Source organism: Antechinus flavipes, chromosome 1, assembly GCF_016432865.1.
Source record: "Antechinus flavipes isolate AdamAnt ecotype Samford, QLD, Australia chromosome 1, AdamAnt_v2, whole genome shotgun sequence".
NCBI classification, from domain to species: domain Eukaryota; kingdom Metazoa; phylum Chordata; class Mammalia; order Dasyuromorphia; family Dasyuridae; genus Antechinus; species Antechinus flavipes.
Genome location: NC_067398.1, coordinates 558854796 through 558865706, shown reverse-complemented (window position 1 = coordinate 558865706; position 10911 = coordinate 558854796). Strand labels below are relative to the sequence as shown.

Here is a 10911-nt window from a genome sequence, read left to right as displayed (position 1 = left end):
TTGCAAATTGCCTATCTGGGACAGCAAGGGCCTGAGTACAAGGGGAAACCTGATTTTGGCTTTGAAGAAAGTCAGGGCTTTTATAAGGCTAAGGAAGGAGTCTACTGCAGATAATGCACAGGCAGGATATGAAAGATAGAACGTCACATAGGAAAAACAACTAACAGGTCATTTGGACTAAAAAGGAATGAAAGGAAGTAAAATAACATGATTGGGAAAGTGGTTAGGAAGGAGAGAATGTAATAAAATGATACTGAAATTTATCCGGTCAGAATCATTTGTAGGATTTAAATAGAGATGCACTTTAGAGATGATCAAATATTCAGGGAGGAAAAGGAACAATCACCAGAATTAAATTCACAACTTTACAACCCAATCCAGAGTACTTTTATGCCATTTATTAATTTGGATCCCAAATAAGTCTGTATACTATGCAAATGTGAGATTAAGACAACTAGGGTTAAGTGTCCTGTTTGTTTTTAGACAACAGAAAAAAAAAAAAGCCATGTGTAATTTTGTAGAGATCTTTGGGGACAGAGGAAGGCGGCTGGTGGGTAGGAAGCTTGGGCTGGAAGTATTTATTCTAACTTGCAGCTGAGTCCCTCTTTTGTTGACTTCTGGTATTGCCTCACAGAAAGTAATCTTAGAAGGGCTTGGGGTTTGCATGCATTTACTGTGACAGACACACCTGACTTTCTGTCTCTATATTTGGTGCTGCTCCCTCTTCACTTTCCCTTTGCCCTTTGCAAAGGGAACTGTATATCAGAACAACATTAATAATCAAGCCAGTTCTGACATTCAGTGACTGCTTGTTGAAAGTTTTCCCAAGCTATACACTTTTTTTTCTCATCTTAGCATGATCTGCTGTTTGGAGGAGCTTTGTTCATAGGAAAGCACAGATATTTTGGGAAGAGATGGGGGTGATGCTGACCCCAAGAAATCTTAATGTATCGAATCTTTTCTGATATCAGAAAGAAGTTCGAGATTATATTTATAATCTTAAGGCAGTGAGAAGTCCTGCTAAGAAATCACAAATAGCTTTCAGAAGTTCCAATTTGTTGAGAGTATTTTTTTGTGAAATTCAATGGGATATGAATTTTCAGTCCTTCTTGTAAGAATGGCATATGGTTTAGTTACAGGGGTCCTCAAACTTTTTAAATAGGGGGCCAGTTCACTGTCCCTCAGATTGTTGGAGAGCCGAACTATAGTAAAAACAAAAACTTTGTTTTGTGGGCCTTTAAATAAACTTCATAGCCCTGGGTGAGGGGGATAATTGTCCTCAGCTGCTGCATCTGGCCCACAGGCCGTAGTTTGAGGACCCCTGGGAGTATACTTCCCAAAGTAGTTTCGTGGCTAGAGGAAAAATTATGTTCTCTTAGTTTTATTTTCCTCATCTATAAAATGGAAATACTAGCAGCTATGGTACCTACCTCACAGGATTATTGTGAGAATCAAAGGTATTTGCAGTTCATGGAATTGTAGAAAGTGAGCTTACAGCCACAAGATCTGAGGTCAAATCCTCTGAGTACCTGTGTGACATTGGACAAACCACTCAACCTTCCTGAGCTCAGTTTCCTCACCTGTAAAATAAAGGATTTGGACTAGATAGCTTCTAAATTCCCTTCTGTAAATCTATGTGTAAGATTTATAAGTGCCTCTGCCAGATACTTTAATCCTATGTGTAGTATTAAAAAACAACAACATAGAGCACTATGTATATTTGATATATTATCCTTTTCCTTAAGGACAGGCTAAATTTGGGAGATTATGCTTCTCTTATGATTTATTCCAAGCACTTGAACAGACATCTTATACTTGCTACTGTTTGCAGCAATTCCGGTGTGCTCATTTGACTTTCTGGGTAAACAATATTGGTGCCATCATTGGAGAACTGAGTACTGTTCATAAAAGAAGGGGAGAATATAGTCAAAGGCAGATTGGGAACTTAAAACTGATGACAGACTTGGCCATATCATGTCACAAGTTAATCAACAAATTCTTTTTTGTATTTAACTACCTATTACTGCAAAGCCTGAGGAGGCAGTATGGAATAGCAGCTAGACTTTTCTGAGAACTCTAAGGCTGGGAATCAGCCTGTTACAAATACTGATGGAGTGACCCTATACAAGTCACTTAGCCTCCCAATTCCTAGCAGTTCTCTAAGGCCATCAGAAGGGGTGTCACCTTGCATTGATTGGGAGTCCTTTATCTCTATTACATTTTGTAAAACCTGGTATCCAAAAAGGCCCAAGAGTCATTTCTGAAACTCTGTTCTTTCATAATTGTTTAAGCCTTTTCTATGGAATTAAAATTAATTTTGACAGTGTCCCAGTGCATTTCATCCTTATGGAAACAGTAACAGGTTTCTGCCCACTTGTTTTTCCTAGTACACAGGACTGTTCCCAAGCTAGATACCAGTCTTCCCCCTAGATTCTCAACCCCCCTAACTAGTTCTCAGTGGATCTGTCTCTCTTCACTCTTCTCAGTGGCAGTCACTTTCATCACCCATTGTGGGGGTGGGGTGAGGATGGGGATTGACTAGCAGATTTATCTTTGCTATGTTGCTTTGTCTCTTTGAACCTATAATAAAAATGTTTATAGTCTTCCCTGTACCAAAGATTGGTTTGAGCAAAGCACTTGACAAAGTGTTTTCTTACCATGACTTATTGTTGAGGTTTGTTTTGTTTTTATCTCCTTCAACCTGTGATAGGAAAAAGACTAGATTTTCATTTAGGAGATCTGGATTGACATCCTGGTTGTGTTTTTCTCCATGTGATTTTGAGTAAGTCACTGAAACTCTCTGAATTAATTTTCTTTCCTGAAAAACTGGGATAATAATACTAGCACTACTCTACCTCACAAGATTGTGTAAAGAACAGGAGACATTATATGCTAAAAGATTCATGAAGAAGTAGGCTACCTACCCATCTCTTCACAAAGACTCAGGATACAGATTGAGACATATATTTTGGCACATAGCTGATTCAGAAATCTGTTTTTGTTTGAAAATGCCTCTCTGTTACAGGGATTTTTTTTTTCTTTAAGTGATCTTGAGGAGAGAAAATGGGCTTTTGTTCATTAAAAAAGATAACATTAAGTAAAGGGATAATGTCTGTAAAACATATATTTCATTATTTGAAGGATGCAGTGTTGGTATTGATGCAGAAGACAATGATTGAGTAACCTGCTTTTTTAAGTTGCTGTGACCTAGAACTGAGTCCTTGCCAGCTAGCCCTCTGGCAATGATCCTTTTAGCCTGGAGTTCTCATGACAGGAGCCTTCTTGCTAGAATTGCTAAAGAGCCAATCTATCATTAGCTTATACTCAAGGTTTCTGCCTGATTCTTAAAAGGCGATTGTTCCTCCAGAAGCTGTGTTATCTTTTTGGTTATAATATTGATTTGTGCGATGGTCTTATGCAAGTCTTTTCAACTTTGGGCCTCCTTTCTCCATCCGTAAAATTAGGTTTTTCACCATCCTCCTGGTGTGTACTTGAAAGAGGTAAAAAAAATTTTTTTTACTGCCAAACACTTTGACCTGCTTGGAAGCTTCTTGGTTACTTGAGAACAAAATAGTCCTTGGTAAAATGCTTTGTAAAAAAACACTTTGTAAGTGTTCCCTTATTGTTATTCCGCACAGGATGCTGGGACATGATGGCAGAGTAGGTAAAGGATTGGTCTTGGAGTCTAGAAGGGCTAGGTTCAAAAATGCCTCTCTCCATACTGACTAAATGACCCTGAGCAAGTCACTTAGGGGAAGGGAACAAACATACTGTTATAATTACTGTACTAAGACATTATATGCTGAAAGATTCATGATGAAGCAGGCTACCTGACCATCTCTTCACAAAGACTCAGAATACAGTTTGAGATATATATTTTGGCACAGAGCTGATTCAGAAATCTATTTTGTTTGAAAATGCCTCTTTGTTACAGGGATTATTTTTTTCCTTTGATTTAAGTGGTCTTGAGGAGAGACCTCTTTTACCTCATTTTGATTCTCACAACAACCTTGCAAGTACTGTTACAGTCCCCATTTTACAGTGGGGGGAAACTGAGGTAGATAGCAAGTAAGTGATTTGTCCAGATTCACATAACTGTCTGAGGCTATATTTGAATTCAAATCTTCCTGACTCTGACTCAAGTGCCCTATTCACTGAGCCACCTACCTGCTTCTAAATATTCTAGACAACGAATATTATTAAACTTCAGAGGCATCTCTGATGTGCATTGGTAGAAGGTGCTCCTCTACAGATGAGATTATGGATCCAAACCAGAAAAGAAAAATAAAAGGATAATAATATTTGTAAATATAGTAAAAACTAACTGCTATCATAGACATTCAAATTTTTTTAGAGTAGTCACATAAAGGTCAAAAAGTTATTTTATCTTTATTTTGAAGTGATTTCTGAGGATGAAGACTATAATATATGGGACAGTACTAAGGTGTTGTGGGCAATGGGATAACAAAAAGATCACCTTTTTTCTTTTTTAGATATTGTTGAAATGGAAAAAAAAAAGATTTAGAAGATAAAGTGGCAATGGGCAACATTTAATGTGTACAATATAGATGTAAAATAAAAGTTTTTGACCAGAAATACAACTCATTTTCTCCCATTTAAAAGAGATGAGGGTTTATGAAGGTATGAAATTACTGTTCTTAGATCCTATAGTCTCTTAACCTTTAAGATACAGGTAGTGACTTTGTGCCTAAAATGTTGGCATGATTGTACTGATCTCAAGAGAATTTGGCATTTTACCAAATGGCCCATGAGGAAACCTATTGTTTTTTCTTTTTCTTTTTGTTCAGGAGGAAGAGCAGCAGTGGCTCACTGTCACTAAGAACTCTGACAAATGGCCCAAATTCACAGTACTCTACCTAGCTTGCTTTGGTGGAAATTTTAGTCCATGTAAATGAATTCTGGCAGAATGGTGAGTCGTCAGGCCCTCTCCCCTTTAAATTAGTTGAAGATAAATAAGGTAACACTAAATATCTCCCTTCACATGAGCCACTTTGAAACAGTCAGGATGTAGAGGGGAAGGAGCAAAAAGGAGGCCATCAGTAAATTGACTGAAGAGAAGGTGGACTGAGCATGTGGAGACGGCAGGGCTAACTCTGGACAGCTCAGATACTCGACTAGTATCCCCTCAGTGATGAGACTTTAGGGGAAGCTCCTAGCATGTGCAGTGGGCTTGCTTGTGGCAGATTTTCAGTGGAATGTGGAGGAGTGTTGCATAGGATGAGCAGGACTGTGATCTGCGTCACTGGAAAGATTGGAGAAGCCGGCAGATCCACAAGAGTTTTAGAGGAGGTGGATAAAGAAAGTGAGATAGTCCAACCTAAATTCTTTGTCTCTTGTCTCTAAGGATTACCTGTGTGGGGTGTTTTCCTTAGGGTGGTGGCTGGATGCTCCCAAGGGTATTTATCTAATAGCAGATCAGAGAAGAGGATTCTGGTCATCCCATGAATTGTTCTTTTTCTCTACATGTAGCAACGTTAGCTGAAGAGAACAGCAGAGTAGTTTCAGAACATCCCAACAGTGGACCTCAGGAGAAGAGTCATAAGGTAAGAACCCAATCCTGAAGCCACCCACTCTTATTTTGACAGTACATCATAATGTACATTGCATGAAATATTACTCAACTTAGTGCTTACATTCTTTCTCCACATAAGTTACTGTTTAAATTGACTAACCTCCTAAGACATAAGTTCTTGAATATTTTCCAGGATGGAACTGGTTTCTTGCTAAGGTTCATGTTGCAACCACCAATATGAATGGGCCAGCTTGGTAAGGGGCCATTTGTCTCCCTGAGGGCTGTAAATGAGTTAAGAAACAATAGGACTTAATGAACCTACAAGTTATGTTACACAAACCATAAACTAATATGGTGAAACCATAAAGTACTATCTGACAGTGACCACCACTCTGCTTGCTGGCTGCCAAGGCGAAGTGTGTAGCTGAGACACCTCCATCTGTAAACAAGGTACGATGACTATTCTTCATAAACCACAGACTGTGAGTTATAGAGGAATTCCCTAGGGATGATCATCCCAGACGGGTGATCATGTTGGTACCACTGCAGTAAGTTCATGGAATAGCAGAACAGAGGAGAAAAGAATATTCATTCCTCTGGTCATCCCAACCACTGTCTATCTCTACTTGTAGCAAGGTCACCTGGAGAGAATTGCCCTCACACCTGGATCCCTTAAGGTGGTACAGTTGCAGGAGAGGTCTGATTACATCAGTGCATCTCCTCCTTGTGAGTCTGAAAAAACAAAGGAAAGAGTGCTGTATCAAAAGCTTTAAAGAAACTATAAGAAATCAATCATTTTCCTGCCAGTATGTGCAATACATGCTGTTGGGAAAGGGTAATATAAGACTTAGAGGCTTGGTGTGTATGATTCATTTATGAGAGTTTTTAAAAATAAAATATTTCACACAAAACATTGCCCATATAAATCTCCTCCTATGGCAGAAAAATCTCAGGACTTCCTGAAAAGACTATCTGGTTGGGATGTAATGTTCTGAAGCACATATTGAGAACAATGAAAGGCAAAGTTTTCCAACTTCATTTGAGCTATTAGCATCAACTACTTTCACTCCGCCAAAAGGATTAATTATCAGAACTTTTAGCTGTAAAATGGTTTTTGCTCAGTATAAGATTTATTTCCTGGTTTTTTGTTGTTTTGTTTTTAACAATACTTCCCCATGCATGGGATGTTCTTCTTCCCAACTTCCAAGAGTCATATCCTCCAAGATGCCTTTGCTGGCCCTTCCCAAATACTCATGCCATTATGTCTTAGAGTAACTAGATGGCACAATGAACAGAACTCTGGGCCCAACGGCAAGAATACCTAAGCTCAAATCTAGCCTCATCCACTTACTATGTGACTATGGCCAAAAAAAAAAAAAAAAAAAAAAATCACTGCTTGCCTCAGTTTCCTCAATTGTAAAAATGGGGACACTAAATAGGTATATCTATCTTGTGAGGGGCCGTAGTACAGTGCCTGGCATAGAGTAGGTACCATATAAATGTTTATTATTTTCCCTTCTAAGATTACTTTTCTTCTACTCCCTATTTATCTTGTATGTTCTGATTTATTTATTTACCCACTGGAATATAAGTTCCTTTTAAAAATTTTAAAGAAATTCCCAGGGTTTACCATAGTGCCTGGCACATAACAGGCATTTAAGAAATATTTCTCATTCGACTGGAAGGATGAATAACAAATAGAATAGCAATTTGAAGACTAAGAGATACAAAAGGCTACTAAATATTACAGAGTGACTTGGTGTTTTAATGTCATGCTTTAAACCATTAAGTATGAGAGGGAAGCAGCAAACATTTAAGCATCTATGTATGGAGGCCCTGTTCTAAGTGCTTTCCATATATTATCTCATTTCATTTTCATAACAATGCTGGGATATAGGATGTTATTATCATCCTTATTTTATCCACTGAAGTGGACGAGCTTAAGGGATTTGGCCTAGGATTACACAGCTAGTAAGTGTCCCAAGCCAGATTTAAATGTGCATCTTCCTATCTTTAGGCCCAGAATAGAGCTTCACTGTGCTACTCAGATGCCTGGACCTATGGTAGAGATAAGCAAAGAAAATGTTGAATTTTAGGTGATCTATTTCTTTTTATTTCCCAAAATTTATAAACAATATGTTTAAAAGTCATATCAATCGACCAGAAAATATTTATTAAATGCTGTGTCAGGCACTGTACTAAGGATGTAAAAAGTCCTTGCCCTCGAAGAGCCTACACTGTGACAGAGGAAATACACACAATATAAGCTATAATACATGATACCTAGGAATGTATTAGAATTTAAAGGGCTTGGGAAAGGCTTCCTGTAAAAGATGGAATCTCAGTTGAGACTTTAAGGAGCTAAAAAAGGCAGGAGACAGAGAATAGGAAGGAGAGTGTTTCGGGCAAAGAGAATAGTCAGTGAAAATGCCCAGAGACAAGAGACAGAGGGTCTTGTTTGTGGAACAGCCAGGAGGGTGCCGTTATTGGTGAACTTAGTGGGACTTAGGTGTAGGAGGACCTGAAAGGTTGGAGGGAGCTAAGTTATGAAGGGCTTTGAATGCCAGACAGAGCATTTTGCATTTGATCCTGGAGTTAACAGGAAGCCACTGAAGTTTATTGAGCAGGGGGTTGGGAGTGGAGTGGTGACATGATTAGGTCATCTCACACTTAGTATCCTAGAAGATACAGTCTTTAATACTGCTAAGCAGAAATATGTTTACTTCTCCAGAACTAGATATTCTTTTTTTTCTCCATGCATCTGATGATTCTTCCTTATGTTTAGAAAATACATTCCTTTCCATCTCTGCCTCTTGAAAATCCTACTCATTCTTTAAATCCCAGTTTTAATGCCAGTCTTTTCTTTGTGGCTTTCTCTGCTTGACTGTTCCATCAAATGTTTTCTATTTTTGGGTCTTTTTTCTTTCTTTTCTTTTCTTTTTTCTTTAGCATAGTGAGTCTTTTCTATGCACATTCTATTTCATAGTATATTTATGTATTTTTCTAATCTCTTCTGTCTGACTGTAAATTCCTTGAAGACAGGAACTGTTCTCTATTCACCTTTGTATTTCTGTGCATAGCACAGGGCCTTGAATATAATAATGAACTGAAACCAGGTAAGATTTTTATTTTTACTTGGTATTTTTGGGATTTGGGTCCTAAACCATTCATTTTACTCCTTAAATTTGTCTGATTTTGAAAAATGCCGAGTTTAAATAAAACATTTTAAAATTAATCTGTGCAAATAATAAATTAGCAAAAAAAAAAAAAAAGGGAAATCTGTAAAATGTAGAGAAGTTCATTACTTAGGTAGACAAATTCAGATGCTAGCACCTTTTGACACTAATCCTGAGACATTTCTAAACCAATTAATCAACAAAGAACGTTTAATAAATACCCACCACATTCTAGAAATATGTTAAATTTTAGGACTCCTCAACAGTCTCATACAGATTAATATGATGTCATTTTCTTGCAGATTTCCTAAAACTCTTACTTACTAAGTTTAGCCCATTTCCCTCACCCTGCTTCTTTCCCCTCTTATTCCTTATGGCAGCTTCTAAGTCATCTCTTTGTAAAGTCATCACTCAGCAAGCTCTTCTTGTCTGAGGATCATTCCATCACTCTGTATTGCCTGTACAGTTTGATGTGGACATCTGTAGCTTTTCAGTTACCTGTCCCTCTCCCCTACCTTTCTCAGAGTTCAGTCCCTGACTCATAGTCTTTTTCTCCTCCTCCAATCCCAATTCCTATCATTATCCAGAGACTCTAGCACAGTAACTTCCTAACCCCATGACCTGTCTCTTTACTCTACCTTAGCCACACCTAGGAATGATCACATCTTAGATCTCATTTAGGAAGAAGGATGACTCTGTGATCTGGATCTCTTAAGTTTCTTTCTTTGTGAAGTTCTAAGTCTGTTCCTCTCTCTGCTTTACTTGTAGATCTATTCTTTTTCCTTCACTACCTTCAGATCTTTTTATTCCATCCATTCTGCTCTTCCACTCAATCACTATTGGTCTGGCTTCAGTTTTCTTTCTTTTTTCTATCTTGATCCTATCTTATTCCTTGGAATCTCTTGAACAACTGTCCTATTGCTGTTTCTATAAACCCCAACCCTGGTGTTCCTGCATTATTCCCTATGTAGGTGCACTACAAATGTATCTGATCTCAACTGTACCCTCATTGCATCAATTCTATTATTCTTCCCTGCTATCTCTCCACAACATTCCAAACAGTTTTTTTCTTAAAGGAAATTAAATAATTTTTCTCCTGGTCCCTTTTTCAAGTGGCAGGCTTTGATTCCTACTTTCCAGAGAAAAGGAGTATTCCCCTTGAGTATCTTCTGTTCCCTATTCCATCTGTCAAATCTCTTCAGCATCTCTTATACTTTTATGTAGTGAAAAGAGGGCTAGGCTGTGGCAGTAAGAGGAACTAGGCCTAGAATCTGCATCTGTCTCTTGAGACCTGGAGGATGCTGGATAAGTCACTTAATTTCTGGGCAACTCCATTTCCTTGATTATTAAATATTGGGATTAGCCTAATTCAGTGGTGTCAAATTCAAATGGAAAACCTCTAGTATACTTAGAAAGCTACAAATTAACATTATCTATATTATACTATACTTTTTTTTTTGTTAAATATTTCCCAATTACATTTTAATCTCATTAGGGTTGCTTCCAAATTAATGATTTGAGGAAGAGGGGATTCTTTAAAGTTCATCCTCTTTGCTAATCTGCTGCTTTTGACAGTTAAGCCATCCACTCCTGTTACAAAATCTTTTCTGACTCTCTCTTCCTTACTATTTGATTGCTCAGTCTCTGCTACCGTTATCCATTTCCTGTTCATTCAGCATGAATGTCTCTCAAGGCTGGACTAGACCCTCCTCACTTCCTTAGTGACTTCATTAGCTCTCAGAGGTTCAGTTATCTCTTTACAGGTGATTCTGAAATCTATATATCTGAACCTAACTTTTTTCCTGAATATTAGTCATCTATGACCATTTGCCACCAAAGGAAGCAGGACAACATAGCAGACCCAGGACCTGGTCTTGAAGTCATGAAGGCTCCCTTTCAATTCCAATAGCTGACAATGAGAGGCACTTAACCTCTTTCAGATTCAAAATTTTCACCTGTAATAACTAGTGTTTACTTTCACGTAAGACCAAATGATAATAGTCATGTAAAAACACTGCAAACTTCAAAACATCACATAAATGTCAGTTGCTATTCTCAGCACGGTGGATAGTGCTGGAGCTGGTGTCAGGAAGATTTAAGTTCAAATCCAGCCTTGAATAATTAGCAGCTGTGTGACCCTGGACAATTCACTTAACCTATCTGTCTCAATTCCTCATCTGTAAAATGAGGAAGAAGGAAACT

The 10911-nt window shown here is 38.0% G+C and overlaps 1 protein-coding gene across 1 annotated transcript in view; it reads right to left on the bottom strand.

The window, feature by feature from the left end:
- Positions 1–376: 376 nt before the first annotated feature.
- Positions 377–10911, bottom strand: part of SSR1 (signal sequence receptor subunit 1) — a 52781-nt gene continuing 42246 nt past the window's right edge. The window contains exon 10 of the mRNA XM_051970729.1: positions 377–6265. The gene's annotated coding sequence lies outside the window, so the exon portion shown is untranslated. The remainder of the gene's footprint in view (positions 6266–10911) is intronic.